Below are 16246 nucleotides of genomic sequence, written 5' to 3' on the forward strand. Positions count from 1 at the left end.
TTAATCACACAGCAATCTGAGAACATCAGAGATATCACACACCTGGGAAAGTCAGTGGCTGTCTCTATCCTCTTCCTTCCCTGTGCTGTCACTGATTTTAATTTGGCCTCTCCATATCTAGTGAAAATCGAACTCAGGGTCTTTTTATTTAGACAATCACCATGGGCCAAAAAAACGAGTTGCTCTCTCCGTTTACAGACATCCATGTCCCTCAAGGCCTCCCTCAGGCTCTGGTTTCAGGGGGACTCTGTTCTCAGGTTAAAAGGAATGCAGCTTGCATCTTGTAGTTTAATGAATTAACATAAATCTCTGAGGTAGCATTGTTGGACCCGGCTCACAAACCGGACTATCGCTGGGCCCTGGGTTGGTGTGAAATCAAAGTCAAGGGAAGAACATGGCCCCTGACCCCTCCCCTTTTCCCACCTCTTCTTGCCCAGCCCTTTCTGTTTGGGGCACGCAAAGTAGTTAAAAATGTCAAACTCACAGTATGCACTGTCAACAACACAATCAGGAGACTGAAATAAAATCCTCCAACTTCACGGTGATACTTTATACTTACATAGCGCCTTTCATCAGGAGCCTTCCAGTGCCTCAGGAACATTAACCCTTGCTCACCCTCCTGGGGCTGGGCCTGGAGCATAGGTTGGCTGAGAAAGCAAATGTTTGGGGGTATGGCACACTATTTCCAGGACAATTGTCATGGTGGGTGACAAATTTTACATCTCCCCACTTCACCTCTTTCAACAGGCAACTGCCATATCAGCCCCACTCCAGCGGTGGTGTACCATAGTGTCGACAACCCGATAGGTAGACTGCCCATGTGTTGAGGGTACTGGAAAGCAGCTCTCTGTTCCCCCAGTGAGGAAAAAGAGCATTTGGAAGTTGGAAATGTGATATATCATGAAATGCATCAAAGCAGTTGGTATGGAGTAATGTGAACTTTGTTGGACTTCTTCACACTTTATGGTTTACTCTTGTGGTTTGATTTATGTATGGGGACTACTGTGACATCTGAAGCAATTAAAGCCAACAAACATCTTCATCCAACTATGTGCTTGGAACCATTAATGGGCACCTGTTTCTTCTTTTCCAAGTTACACTTTGTGCACAAACTTTGTGTCAAATGTGAGCTATCATTGGTAATGGGTACCAGGAATTTGTCAGTTGATCACAGTGCTCTTTCCTAAGGAACCTGAACAAAGCTACACAATCTTCATCAATGTCTGATTGTGGGCAAGAGGGTTGTATACTTACCTTTCTTTTTATAACCAATGCTTCTTAAAATGTGGTCTGAGGACCATTTGCATAAGAGTGATGTGGGCCACTTTCTAAACATGCAGATTCTCAGGGCCCCTAGAAACTCACACTCTCAAAGCCATGCTAATTTGTTTGAGGATTGCTGAGGTGTTCCTATGTTACTCCTTCTAAAATCTCTGTTTCCTATTTCTGATCACATTAACTCCTAATACAGTTTACTGGCTGGCAACAGGCTGTTTTGTAAGCACTGGTAGAACCATTAACTTTACCAGAAAAAAATAGACATTTGAGGAAAGGAATATGATTTACTGAAGGCTCTCAGTGTGAAGGGAAGCAGGCAGTAAGCACACTTGAATGCTTGTTCTCCAGTATTTTCTCCTCACAATTGGATCTTGCACATCTCTAAAAGCATGGAGAATTCACTCCAGGGTGATGGTGTGGGACTAAGTCATGTGACTGTGATTCTCATGGTCTTTGAGGCCTATGCTATATGCCCTCTAATTGCTAAGCAGAGGGGCAGGTTATAGAAAGCAGCAAAAGTCACACTAGTTTGAGATTGGAGTCTGAATATCTGTTGAATGTCCACTGCCATATATCAAATACAAGAATCAGAACTCAGCACTTTAATGATGACTCCATGCATCTAATTCCAATTTGCCATGATTCACACTGGTTTATCAAATCTCTTTTCAATATTTATAATCCTCAGAGGGATCTAGGTCTCCCCAGGACACTGGAAGGTCATGTAGACCTGAGCTGAGACCTATTGCCTACTGTTTGTGTGATCAAAGTCAAATTCCTTAAGTCACATTATTTCTCTGGGCCTCCATTTCATCAGTTGTAAAAGAGAAGTGAAAATAGTAAGCAACTCAAAGGATTATTTTAAAGGTAAATTAGGTGATGTATTTAAATAGCACACATAAAAGCTTAATAAATGGCAGTAATTATACTTGTCTATGGGGATGAGAGGGGGTAGACAGAGAGGAAATCGGACACTGGAAGTAGAAACTGCACCTGTGATGTCTTGTTGGGTCTCTAGTAATATATGATCATCACCAGCAAGCCCCTCTAAGGGGCCTTTTGGGCTGTGTTTACACCTTGCAGATCTGATTACCTGCTTTTACTTTATAGATTTTCCAGTTTAAGATGGAAAGCACTTAAACATAAAGAATGCAGCATTAAGACTTTTAAAAACATGAACAAGGAAATAGACATACACATGCCTGTGATAACACTGCCTGGCAATCCTCCATGGGTGAGGGGCAGGCCCCTTGGGGAGAGAAAAATTGCCTAAATAAAGGACTAGAAGGCACTGGAAGGGAAGGTGGGCCAAGCATCTCAGCAGGTGCAGGACATTTTGGCAGCAGCATTAATGAGCACCTGATAGAGGTGGAGAAAACAGCTCCCCCCCACACCTTTCCCTTATTTGTTTTTATACTAAGTTGTAAGTCAAGTTAAATACTTGTATTTAACTCTCACTTGTTAAAGTATAACTATCACACCCAAGGGGCTCCAAATGTACATTTAAATAGAATGTGGCCTCAGTTTCCTGTAATGTGTGGATCATAGCAAAATAAAAACATGCAAGGAAATAAGGGCTGTGCTTTCCTTTTCTTGAAATTATTACAGATATGAGATACCTTCTCACTAGGAAGGAAGACATGACTCCAGTATGTTTTCTCTAGAGGAATGGAAATAGTGCTTCGAAAAACCTGTCGTACCTTGGTGGAAATTTTCAATCACTCTTTTTCTTGAACATATTTTTTTCCCTAAAGAAAAACATAGTATCTAATACAGGGCTTATACTTGGGAATTTCCACTATAGAGACCTGTAGACCATACCTAGGGCAGACAGCCTTGTGTTTTGTGCCATCACCACAGGCCACTGCCTTCCAAAGCCCCAAGTACCTTCTTAATAAAGCTCTGAAGACTCCTGTGGATTAGACTTTCCTGACTGCCCCCCACCCCCACCCCCCCCGACTCCCTCACAGAGTTCCTTAATGTTAGACTAGCCATGACAAGGAGCTGGGTAAACCTGTGCCCTTACAAGTTTTCCTTTCAGTGCTTGCTAGCAACCAATGAACTGAACCAAAGTGGTTCATACTTGTCTTACCTTAAAACTCCATTTGTCAAACAGCAATTGCACAAGGGAAAGGTCAACACTTTATGTTCTGAGCACTTAACTTTAATCATTTCTTAAGGTGGACAGAGTCTAAGAGGTTTTCAAATCAGTCCTCACATTTAAGGGGAGGAGGTCTCATTCAATCAGAAATGAAAACCCAATGCCTGGTTCTCCCTCTTTACCCCATTTTGTCTCCAGGAAGTGCTGTAACCTAGGAAAAACCCCATCAGTATGCATCCAGTCAACAGCCATATACTGAGCACCTACTATTTGTCAGACACTTGTGGGAATAGCTAGGTTTCTCCTTGTAATTAATCTTGAAAATTGTACAATCATGTACTTTTATTATTTAATAACAAAAGTAGAACATGCTCATTGAGAAAAAAATTCAAACCACACAGGAGCATATGAAGTGAAAACTCCCCAATCATACTGACCAAGGATAACCACTGTTGATAATTTGCATAATTCCCCCCAGCACACAGAAATTCTGTACTGTAATTTGTTTTATTCATTCAATGAGCAACTACCTACTTCCTCCTATGTTAGTACATTTTTTCAATCCCCTCCAAGTTTTTTATACCCCACATATATCATAATTTATATAATATACTTTTTCTCTGATTAATGAATATTTAGGTTGTCTCTTTGTTTACAAATAATTCTGCAAAGAACACTCTTGATCTTATATCCTTAGGCTCTTGTGTGAGCATATTTATGGGATCATTCTGAAAAAGGGGAATTACTGGGTCTAAGGGTTTGGACTTACAAAATCTTTAGGTATTTTTAAGTTGTTTTCCATAAATGTTGTTGATTTAAACCCATTAGTGACATACAAGACATGCACTTCCTATAAATGATTCTTATGTGAAAGTGGAATATTTGGGGACCCTACCAAATCAGTAATCTATCTATGTTCTTTGAGAAAAAGAACTTTTGATGCTTGAGCATCCTCCATGGGTAATTAGTGAGATGTGAGGTCATTGTTTTCCAGGGTAGGGAGAATGCTTACTCTAAATATATACCCCATTCCACTGAATCTACCCTTACTCCTGCCTGCACCCTCAGTGCCCACCTCCCCCATTTCTGCTTCAGATTCACTACAGAGGGCTGGTTATTTGGGTATAAACAACACAACACATTGGCTGCCCTCAAAGACCTTTCACACTGGGCTGGGGAGACAGAACACAGACAGCTAAAAACAAGCTAAAAATACAAGTCAGTATATAAAAAGCAGCACATAAATAAAAATAGGGCAGTTCAGAGGAAGGAAGGAAAACAGCCTCTAGAGTTCCAGGTCCATGGCAGGGACGCAGTGTAGGATTGCTGATTTCTCCAGGTGGGGATGGGGTAGGTGAAGAGATGATCATAAAAACCTTAAGAACCAGCTGACACAAGCGAGATTCCATGAGAGAGTGGAAAATAGGGGAGGAAGTACCCATTTTTATCTTGGTAGTGGGAAGTGGGTTGGGCTTGCAGTCTCCCTGAGATACTAGCTGTACAGGGCTGAGGTTTTCTGTTGTTGTGTTTTGCATGATGGGGGTGGCACAGGTAGGTCATTAACATTTTGAGAATCTGAAGAAAGCTTCCAGCACACATCTCAGAAAAACTCCAGCCTATTTGCAGGTGCACACAGCATTTTGCCTACATTTCAGGGAGCTCTTTCTTGTACCCCCAAGTTGAAAAACTCTACAGTGCATCTAAAAAGAGTAGCAATCCAGGGCAATCCATGTAGAAAAATGTTAGCCAGGTATATATGTCTCAGTACAAGTTGTGAGGCAATGTAAGACTTAACTAATATTTATATACTTATGAATCATCAGACTCTGAAGCTGACTGGAAACAGGTGAGCAAACAACTGGATGGGGCTGTGCTGTGCTGGTATTTCAAAGTTTTCCTTCTTCCCGTCTTCAGTTGATCCCACATAAATTGGTGAGGGCAATTCTCAAGTCTTTTTTCAGGAGAAAGGAGCCGACTGGAGAGAAACCAAGCTCTTGAAAATTCGAAATCAATGGGATTATTTATGTATGTATAACTGGAGTCTACTCCAAGATGCCGGTTTTGCTGCAGAAAAGATACTCTAGCTCCCCACCCCCTCCATTCTTTTTGACAGTCAGTTAATAAAGACTCAACAGTAAGCAGCTGCCAGTGATGTCATTTGGGACTTTGTCCGCGGAACTTGTATTTACAAGCTTGGAGCAACCACGGAGCCGCAGCTCAGGGAGCGAGTCTCCGCAAACTTGCTCCAAATTCACTGCAGGACTTTGCTGCCTGTTTGGATGTTCAGGAAAACTGAGCGTGTTTTCTGAGCATGGCCTTTTAATGCTTCAAAAGTAAACAGGATAAACTCGGGAGGAAATTTTTAGCTGGAGAGAGTTGTTGCAGTTCTGTGTCTGTCTCCAGGACTGTGACATGTGTTGACTGAAGAGCTAACTACAAGTAAGACTGTTGAGACTTTTTAAAAAACTCTTGTAACAGTTTTTCTTGTTTAGACAGCTTGCTTTCCTTTTAAAGTGAGATGATGATGTTTACGTATTTCTACAGGCTCTCTCTGCTGCTGCAGCAAGTATGCATTTGTTCCAATTAATTACAATGTGCTAAAGTGGATGGGGTAGGTGTACGGGACTCGTTGTCCCTGAGAATAGGCACCAGGGTGTAGATGCTAACAAGATACTGTATTCCTAATCCACATTTGCCTCTGCAGGAAGGTTGGAATTTTTTAAAAAGCAACCAACCATACAAAAAACTATTAGGTTGAGCTAGGAATTTTAATAGAAAGCTATAAAGACCAATTTTTAATTAACTGGTATGCTAGAGGGGGAAACCCACTTTCTGTTTTTGTCTGTGGTTTAAAGATTTCTCATATGTGCATGTTGTTTACAATGTCTTGTTCCCTTCTGCCTCCGTCCCCTCCCTGAACATTCACAAACAGGCGCACACCCCAGCTCATTCATTCTTGGGGAATTTGGAAGTATAGAAAAATGTTTGAAATTGAAACTGTTTCTACCCAGTTTTTTTCCCATCGAGTTTTTGGAGAAATTCTCACAGTTCTGAGTTGTCTTCTGAGTTAGGACTTTGAATTAATGTACTACTAAAGTAGTCAAACTTGGTACTTGGCAAGCTCAGGATTCAGTATTTACAACCTGTCTGTCGTTTTCCTCTGGACTCTTTAAAATTCTCCAAATAGTGGGGAATAGGAAGCATGGGCTCCCTCTTATCACCGCTGCCCCGGGCCAGCCACCTGCAAGTTCTGCTTAAGAACCGTGTGAATCTATCTTTCTGTTGCGTGCTTCAAGCTGCTGGGTTTGCTCCTGAGCGCCTGCCTTTCGGCCCCTTGCAGCCAGTGGTGAATCATGGCTGATTCCTGCCACCTAGAACTGACAGCAGTGCTATGTGGATTGGCAGGAAGTGCTGGTAGCCTGTTATGTCCTGCACGCGATCTCCCTGACTCACTTATGGAGATCAGCCTTGCTCCTCAGTTCAGCTACTGAGTGACCAGCCCTGGGGAGCTATGACAGCCTTCACTGCCTTTCCCTTTTTCTCTGGTCTCAGAGAATTGTAAGAAACTAGTGCCAGAAAGGTCCTAAAAAATTCCACTGTTTTCCATGGAGTTCTAAGGTGGGCAAATTCCTGTGTGCTTGTCAGCCTCAAATTTTTCCATCAGAGTGCATTCTGCCTGGATATGTTTTATATATTAAAGCTCAGTAATTTTTCTGAATTTTCATTTAAATAAGGGACTTGCTACAAAAACAGCTTTCAAATTATTAGTAAAGTTTATCCTTTTTATGAAATAAAACTTGAGGCATGAGGAGGAAAATGACTTGCCCAGTCACCTGGCAAGACAGTGGCAGCACTACAACCAGAAACTGAGTCTCCCGTGCTCATTCTGGCATGTATTCCACATTTCAGTTCCAAAGATTATACAAGAAATGGAGCCATACATGCTTAACAGGCTTTCTTGTAGGAGCAGGGCTATGTGCGTATATAAAGGGAGCAAGGAAAGAGCATTCCTATTTTGTCTTTGACTCTGGGTACATTTCTTGATGTCTCTATTCCTCAGCGTTTTTGTTAAAGAAGTCTGTGATTATTTCAGTTTTGATGGCCAAAAGGCAAGCAAGGCAATTCTGGCAGTTGAAGTAATACTGAAGGCATTTTGCATCGGGTACAGGTTGAGAGACGACAGGTGGATCCCTGCTCTGGCATTTTGTGTCTCTGCTTTAGATCCAAGTCTCAAACTTCTTTTTACTGACTACTTGCTTTTCTTCTTCCTCCTTGGGACCCCTCTTGCCAGTAGACATGTCCCTTGACTTTCTCATTGATTCTCCTCCCCCTTCATTCTCTTGCTGCAGCCTGGACCTCAGGTTCTAACATTCAACTAGATTCTACCCACCTGACATTCCTTTTCTCTCTGGAACCTTCCATACTCCTTACCCCTGATACCCCTGCCTATTAGAAGCCTCCACGGACTCTCCAGGTTGAAGTGATGATTTGCTTCTTTGGACCCTCATGGTATCTTGTCCTGACTTTTGCTGTGGGACCTGGAGCTCTTTGCCACATAAGTAAATGACTTACTGAAAACAAGGACTATGCTTTAGTACTTCCTATCTTCACAGCACCTAGTACAGAGCTGGTGTTCAGTGTATAATGCTAAATGAATGAGTGAATTGCTGATCTTAAGTATCCCTTTTCCTGAATCAAACACCCAGTTCTCTGCACTTGGTTGGCAAATTATCACATAACTGTGCTGAGTGGCTTAAAACTCTTCCTCACGGTGGTTGAAGGCTCTCTGTGCCACATTCCTCAGCATACAAACAGGGCCTCTCCTGATGGAATGTCCACCAGCTTACCTGGCTCCTCACTTCCTTACTCCTCTGCATGTACTAACATATCTGCCCTGGAGATTCTGGCCTGACAGCTCACCTGAATCTTCCATGGAGGGTTAAGAGGCAGCATGGCATATTGACTGAGGACTTGGTATCTGGGATGAGGCTGCCTGGGCTCAAGTCTTGCTTCCACCACTTTCTGACTTTGTGACCTTGGTTAATTCTGTTTGAATAACTTATCTGTTTGAATTTCTCATATCTGAAATGTGGATAATAAGAACACCCATGTCATGGGGGCATAGGGAAGGATTAAATAAATTAATATAGCTCAAACACTTAGTATATTACCAGGCATACATTAAATACTAGCAAATACTAGCTATTGTCATATTTCCCTCGCAGATGCCCATGTCCCATCCCAGACTTACTGTATCAGCATCTCTAAGTGGTATTTAGACCCAGGCAGAGTGAACAAGTTCCTCAGAAGTTTTGATTGGGAATTTCTGGCTTAGTTACCAAGAGCTGCTTTCTGTTGCTGGAACACGTGGGCTTGTATTCCCTTTAGCACATCGTCACCTTTGACTCTTGCCCTGGGCACCTCTCCATCCATTCAATTTATTTTCCAGGACCTTGCCAAAGTTGTAATCTCATGCATGGCTCCACAGCTGGCACAGAGCGAGTTCCTAAAAAATGATGAAAAAATACATGTATGAATGAATGCCTGATGGGCACTGTCAGGGGAAATTTAAACTGTTTTCTTTCCCATTGAGTGATTACTGTACACAAGTGCATTTCTAAGTTCTTTGCATGTGTTGTGTCATCATGATCATTATACTCATTTTTCAGACAAGGATGGTGAGCTTCACAAAGATGAGGTAATGCACAAAGGTCATATAGGCTGTAAGAGGCAGAGGCATGATTTGAACTGGAGCCCATGTTCTTATCGTTTCATTGTGCTGCTCTCTCGAGGTGGAAGGATTTTTTCTCATGAGCATTGCACACAGTAGAGCTTTCATTCTTCTTGTCTTCACCTGGACTGATTATATTGGCCAAGCAGCAAATCAGGTAAACACATCTAGATGTCAACCAGCTGAACTGGTGATTCACATTTTCTAGTGTTTCAGAAGTGTCTGAAGCCCACACCTGGCCCTTCAGTATTTTTGTCTTTTAATCTCAGATATGAATTCCCTTGCAGGTTAGTCCAAGTTTATGCCTAAACAAACATCAAGATTATGTGTATTCTTGGTATGAGTACTGGCAGGCTGAGTTCAGCTTGATCAAGAGTGTAATTCAAGGGCTTTAGGTTTAAGAAAATGGAAATAATATTTAGCCATTTGGTTGTTCCCTAGAAAAGTTCACCAAGGGAAGTGGTAGTATTTTGTGATAGTGGATTTAAACAGAGTGGCTGAGGTTGAACACAGGCAAGTCATAGAACAAATTAAACACAGGTACCTTATTAGTCTTGTTTTTATCTACTCTAATCCTACAAAGTTTAATACCTTTGGAACTTTGGATTCCCTGTAGTGCTTTCTTTATGGGATGAAACAATAAATCTCTTGGATACTTAGAACATTACCCACAACATTTACTATGCCCCAATACATACTTGTCTAATGAAGTATGTCATGTTGGTTTGGAAAACTCAGTTATAACAGGTACTTCCCAGTCGTTTCATAAATTAATCTTGGTATTTTCAGGGCAAGAAACCAGATCTCTTCTTTTAGAAATAAACTTTCTGGATTAATAGTTCCTTTAAGTAGAATTTGGATGCACCTTAGGAACCCAGTGGACTGAGTTCAAGAGGAAAGTCCCAAACCCATTTTGGAATATAAGTTCAGATAATAATATGGCAGATAAATATTATGGTGTGGAAAGAAGAGCTGTTAATTCTGAAATGTGGGAAGAAGTGTTACTGTCGAGATGTATGTGTGATGAAATGTTCCATGAAGGGTACTTGCTTCATTTGGCAAATTGAATCTGGAAACAGAGAACTCTGATCCAGGCCAGCCCAAAAGACATGTCCCACATGGTTCCCATTGTCAGTGCGGCCTGTTTCTAGAAATTAAAAAAAAATCTAATATATGCTCCTAATTTAGAAAAGCAAGTAGTATTAAAATGCTTATATAAGTATATAAATGTATACATAATCTATAAATACATAGATGTATATATCATCTATGCATATATAAATACATATACTATGTGACAGTAATAAAATGTTTATCTATATAAACATTGCATATAAACACATATGTATATAAATTTATATGAAGACAACTTATATTGTGCAGTCCCCTGAGCCACCCTGGCCACCCTTGCCTCCCCGTTCCTCGGTCTTGCTCCTCAGAGGCCTTTTCTGCTCTTTCAGCTGTTTTTTCTGTAACATTTCTAAACAATGTTGGTAGATCTATTTATAGTATAGTGTCTGTTTATTCCTTATGATAGATTTCCTACACCTCCCATACCTTCCCTGTACTCCAACAGGATATATGACAAGTATTAATTATATGTTATTTAGTGATTATCATAATTTCAAATAATGTTTATGTTGAGTCAAATAATTTATTATAATCACATTTTATTTCTGTTAAAAATATTTTTTCTAAATATTATTAATTACCTCATTTAAAAAATGTAGTTTTCCAGGAGTCTATAGTTCAGTTTTTCCAGTTGTTCCAACAGCCCTTTGACCAATGTGTCAAAGATAACCTACTTTTAAAACATTCTTCTTAGATGAATAGTTAAATTCTTAAGTCATCATTTACTGTCTTCTCATCAGTTGTCACATGGGAGAAGTTAATTATTAGTCATGCCATATCAGAAGCAATGTAAAAGGCCCACCCTCAACATTTCTTTTATTCTAATTACAGCCAGCTATTCATACATGGATAAACAGACACTATCTGGTTTACTGTAGTTGGTAAATAACATTTATAATTTGTTTATCGTTCCATGAATACTCAGTACATTGTAGTGTAAGAAATATCCTTTGTTTCTGAGTACCTTTGACATCTAGAACAGCTTCATCAGAGGAAAGCAAATAATACTTCATGTAATGTTATTTTATGAATAACTAAATGAACAGCCCACTTGAAATGACATTTTTTTCATCCTTTTCTCATTTTCTTTTCACTCATTCTTTCAGCCGAGATTTGTATAATCAGGAATGTGAGATACTTTATTATTGAGAGTAGTTATAACAATTTACTTAAATAATTTGAAAGAGACTGTGTTTTCGGAGATTGCCAGTAGAGGGCCTTATTAAACTGAATAAAATTTCACTGAAATCAATTGCAAGTTACCTTGTTCAAGTAGCCATTGTTTTAGGATAGCTGATCAAGAGCAGTAAAGCTGTCAAAGTAAATTTGTAAAAATATATTGTATTTCTTTCTATCTGGGTAAATTAGAAGTCTTACCTTTTCATTTTCATTATCTTCTTAGGGGGAAATTGGGGAATTCAGATAGATAGATCATTAATAATCCATCGGCCAAGCCAGGATTTTGTTTGAAAAGTCGTATATGACATTTCCTTCAGAGTTGGAGCACTGGTCCGTTAGCCTTTCAGGAGGAAACTAGTATTGGATATTGAATATGGGGGATGAAATGATGTTTCTCCTATCGTAAGAGCGATTTATACTTCCTACATTTGAGTAGGAAATGGGAAAACCCATCAACAAAAGTGGGCTTTCTGTTCCCAGCACCTGGATCAGAATCTTCTCACTCTATGGTAGGCCACTGACATGGACACAGGGAAAGAGAATCCAGAGTATCTGTGGGAACTGGAGAGCCCAAACAAGTTCTCTATCACACTTGTTTTCCAGTAAAAGAAACAGAGTTGTGGGGAGTTGAAATGACTTTCCTAAAGTCATTCACTGGGCTAGGGCAGAGTTTTCTCTTCCTACTCACTGGCCTGTTTCAGGAATTCTTCTTACCAAAATCTCCCCTTCTTAGGAAGCCTTACCCTCTCTCCTATCCTCACTGGGACAACTCATGTTGAGCCTACATGGCCATTCCTCAAGAAGGCTTTCCCTACGTGTATATACTCGGGTCACTTCAGGTACTTGTTTTCCAAAGTACTTATCACTAGTGTAATTAAAGATATGGTTCAATATTTGATTAAGAACATGTGTCCATGTAGGCTCTAACTTCCATGAAGGCAGAGCCTTATCTATCTTGTTTAACAGTATAGACTTAGCGCTTAGAATAGTGGATGGAAAATGGTAGGTGACCTAACAAGTATTTGGAGAATTGATAGATGTAAGCAAGTTTTCTGACTTTGATTTAGTGCAAGCTCCTCCCAAATTTTACATTGTAAACCCATTCCTTTTGTTTTTATTTTTATTTTGGTATCATTAATGTACAATTACATGGGCAACACTATGGTTACTAGACTCCCCCTATTATCGAGTCCCCACCACATACCCCATTACAGTCACTGTCCATCAGCATAGTAAGATGCTATAGAATCACTACTTGTCTTCTCTGTGTTATACTGTCTTCACCAAGTCCATGCCTGCTACATTATGTGTGTTAATTGTAATGCCCCTTTTTCCCCCTTATCCTTCCCTTCCAACCCATCCTCCCCAGTCCCTTTCCCTTTGGTAACTGTTAGTCCATTCTTGGGTTCTGTCAGTCTGCTGCTGTTTTGTTCCTTCAGTTTTTTCTTTGTTCTTATACTCCACAGATGAGTGAAATCATTTTATACTTGTCTTCTTCCACCTGGTTTATTTCACTGAACATAATACCCTCTAGCTCCATCCATGTTGTTGCAAATGGTAGGATGTGTTTTCTTCTTATGGCTGAATAATATTCCATTGTGTATATGTACCACGTCTTCTTTATCCATTCATCTACTGATGGACACTTTGGTTGCTTCCATTTCTTGGCTATTGTAAATAGTGCTGTGATAAACAAAGGGGTGCATATGTCTTTTTCAAACTGGAGTGCTGCATTCTTAGGGTAAATTCCTAGAAGTGGAATTCCTGGGTCAAATGGTATTTCTATTTTTAGTTTTTTGAGGAACCTCCATACTGCTTTCCACAATGGTTGAACTAATTCACATTCCCACCAGCAGTGTAGAAGGGTTCCCCTTTCTCCACATCCTCGCCAACATTTGTTGTTGTTTGTCTTTTGGATGGTGGCCATGCTAACTGGTGTGAGGTGATAGCTCATTGTGGTTTTAATTTGCATCTCTTTGATGATTAGTGATGTGGAGCATCTTTTCATGTGTCTGTTGGCCATCTGAATTTCTTCTTTGGAGAACTATCTGTTCAGATCCTCTGCCCATTATTTAATTGGATTATTTTCTTTTTGTTTGTTGTAGTGTGTGAGCTCTTTATATAATTTGGATGTCAACCCCTTAGTGGATATGTCATTTATGAATATATTCTCCTATACTCTAGGATGTCTTTTTGTTCTATTGATGGTGTCTGTTGCTATACAGAAGCTTTTTATTTTGATATAGTCCCACTTGCTCACTTTTGCTTTTGTTTCCCTTGCGCAGGGAGATATGTTCATGAAGAAGTTGCTCATGTTTATGTCCAAGAGATTTTGCCTTTGTTTTTTTTTTTTAAGAGTTTTATGGTTTCATGACTTACATTCAGGTCTTTGATCCATTTTGAGTTTACTTTTGTGTATGGGGTTAGACAATGATCCAGTTTGATTCTCTTACATGTAGCTGTTCAGGTTTGCCAACACCAGTTGTTGAAGAGGCTGTCATTTCTCCATTGTATGTCCATGGCTCCTTTATCGTATATTAATTGACCATATATGCTTGGGTTTATATCTGGGCTCTCTAGTCTGTTCCATTTGTCTATGGGTCTGTTCTTGTGCCAGTGCCAAATTGTCTTGATTACTATGGCTTTGTAGTAGAGCTTGAAGTCGAGGAGTGTAATTCCCCTCACTTTATTCTTCCTTCTCAGAATTGCTTTGGCTATTCGAGGTCTTTTGTGGTTCCATATGAATTTTAGAACTATTTGCTCTAATTCATTGAAGAATGCTGTTGGTATTTTGATAGGGATTGCACTGAATCTGTAGATTGCTTTAGGCAGGATGGCCGTTTTGACAATATTAATTCTTCCTATCCATGAGCATGGGATGTGTTTCCATTTATTGGTATCTTCTGTAATTTCTCTCATGAGTGTCTTGTAGTTTTCAGAGTATAGGTTTTTTCACTTCCTTGGTTAGGTTTATTCCTAGGTATTTTATTCTTTTTGATGCAATTGTGAATGGAATTGTTTTCCTGATTTCTCTTTCTTCTACTTCATCGTTAGTGTATAGGACTGCAACAGATTTCTGTGTGTTAATTTTGTATCCCGCAACTTTGCTGAATTCAGATATTAGATCTAGTAGTTTTGGAGTCAATTCTTTAGGGTTTTTTATGTACAATATCATGTCATCTGCAAACAGGGACAATTTGACTTCTTCCTTGCAAATGTGGATGCCTTTTATTTCTTTTTGTTGTCTGATTGCCATGGCTAGGACCTCCAGAACTATGTTGAATAAAAGTGGGGAGAGTGGGCATCCTTGTCTTGTTCCTGATCTTAAAGGAAAAGCTTTCAGCTTCTTGCTGTTAAGTATAATGTTGGCTGAACCCATTCCTTTTTTATAACTCAACTGATGATTCAAATCTCACAGCATTCAGAATGTGTAAGGACTCAGGGCATGGAGGCGTGGCATTCTTTTGTATCTAGCTTTCAATGAGAGAGGAAGTGCCTGTTTACTTCCAGTTCTGTAAGCATCAGTATTCATGACACCTGTCAAATGGGGGCTCTATAGATATGAGAATGAATGAAGAAGAGAACTGAAAAGGATTTCTTCTCTCACTGATGAGGGCAGAGGAGTGGCAAGAGGAAAATATCCTGAGCTGAATGATCTATCCTTTTATGTTTCCCAGGTTGAAATGGAGATTTTCTGGATACCCTTTTTCTGAGAGGCTGCATCATACACTAGAACAGTGGAGTCAGTTAATATAGATACAGTGATGCGAAACAAATAGCCCCAGCTCACACTCATGTGGCATTTACCCTTGGATATACCTGGCTTCCAATCTCTGTTTTAATTTCCACTGACTTTAGGTAAGTTATTTAACTGCATTAAGTTCAGTTTCCTTATCCATAAAATATAATATCAAGAATAATTTCACCTAATATTTATTAATGTTAACAATGTGTCTGGCCCTGTTGTGCTTTCTATTTCTATTTTCTCATTTAATCATCAAAATAGCCCTCTGAGATAGATATTACTATTGATCCCATTTTTGGAATGGAATTCCTGGGTCCAGTGGTAAAATGAGAAAAAAACAAGGCAATGAAGGGTTAATATGTTCCAGACTGCAGAGTAAGACTTTGAACTGGGATCACTGTGAGCCTTAAAAGAGATAAAGCACCTGGAGTGCCAGTACAAAAGCAGACTTGCAAACCATGGTGATGATTATCATCATTACCTGCTCCTTATCACTGAGGACATTATGGGCCCTTGTAGGTAGGTGATGGCTGAAGGAAATGAGAGGGCTGATGGCAACATTATGTGTCCTGGTCATAGTTACTATGTAACTTCATAGTAACTGGTTGTTTAATCCTGATGCCAAATGTCAAGAGCCCCATTTACTCAGCATTTTGTCACAAACCAGTATTTGCAGCCCAAAACTATCCCCACTGCCCACTCCCAGCCCTCTCCTGGGCCTTATTATGTTCTCACCATATGGGCATATTTTTCATTGCTCAACACATTGCATCTATGGATGTGTTGCACTGGCTTTATCATCTCTGCATTTTGTTTGGCAAAACTGCCAAATCCTGTAGTCTTTAGTATGTGTAAATCTGCTTATTTGAAGTACAGTGGAACCAGGTTATGGAATAGGATGGGTAAGGAGTATCCAGCTCCTTTTGGTGGGGTCTTAATTTGATATCCTTTTTCTACATCCATGGTTCACCTTCCCTAGCCCCTCCTGCCACCTACTACTTCCCCATCTCTTTCTCTCTGTACCCCACCTTATTTCTCTGTCTCTCTCTCTCACATTTTTCTCTTTCTCCATTTCTCCCCC

The 16246-nt window shown here is 40.0% G+C and overlaps 1 protein-coding gene across 13 annotated transcripts in view; it reads left to right on the plus strand.

Annotated features, from left to right (window-relative positions):
• Positions 1 to 16246, plus strand: part of NCKAP5 (NCK associated protein 5) — a 1007163-nt gene that overhangs the window by 170071 nt on the left and 820846 nt on the right. Inside the window, exons 1-2 of one of the 13 annotated variants that reach the window (XM_057505669.1) lie at positions 188 to 5818; positions 9172 to 9267. The exons of 11 other annotated variants lie outside the window; for them this stretch is intronic. The gene's annotated coding sequence lies outside the window, so the exon portion shown is untranslated. Of the gene's footprint in view, positions 1 to 187; positions 5819 to 9171; positions 9268 to 16246 lie in introns of those variants that run through there. One more of the 13 variants, XM_036886545.2, reaches the window with a different exon arrangement.

Source organism: Manis pentadactyla, chromosome 8 (genome assembly GCF_030020395.1).
Source record: "Manis pentadactyla isolate mManPen7 chromosome 8, mManPen7.hap1, whole genome shotgun sequence".
NCBI classification, from domain to species: Eukaryota; Metazoa; Chordata; class Mammalia; order Pholidota; family Manidae; genus Manis; species Manis pentadactyla.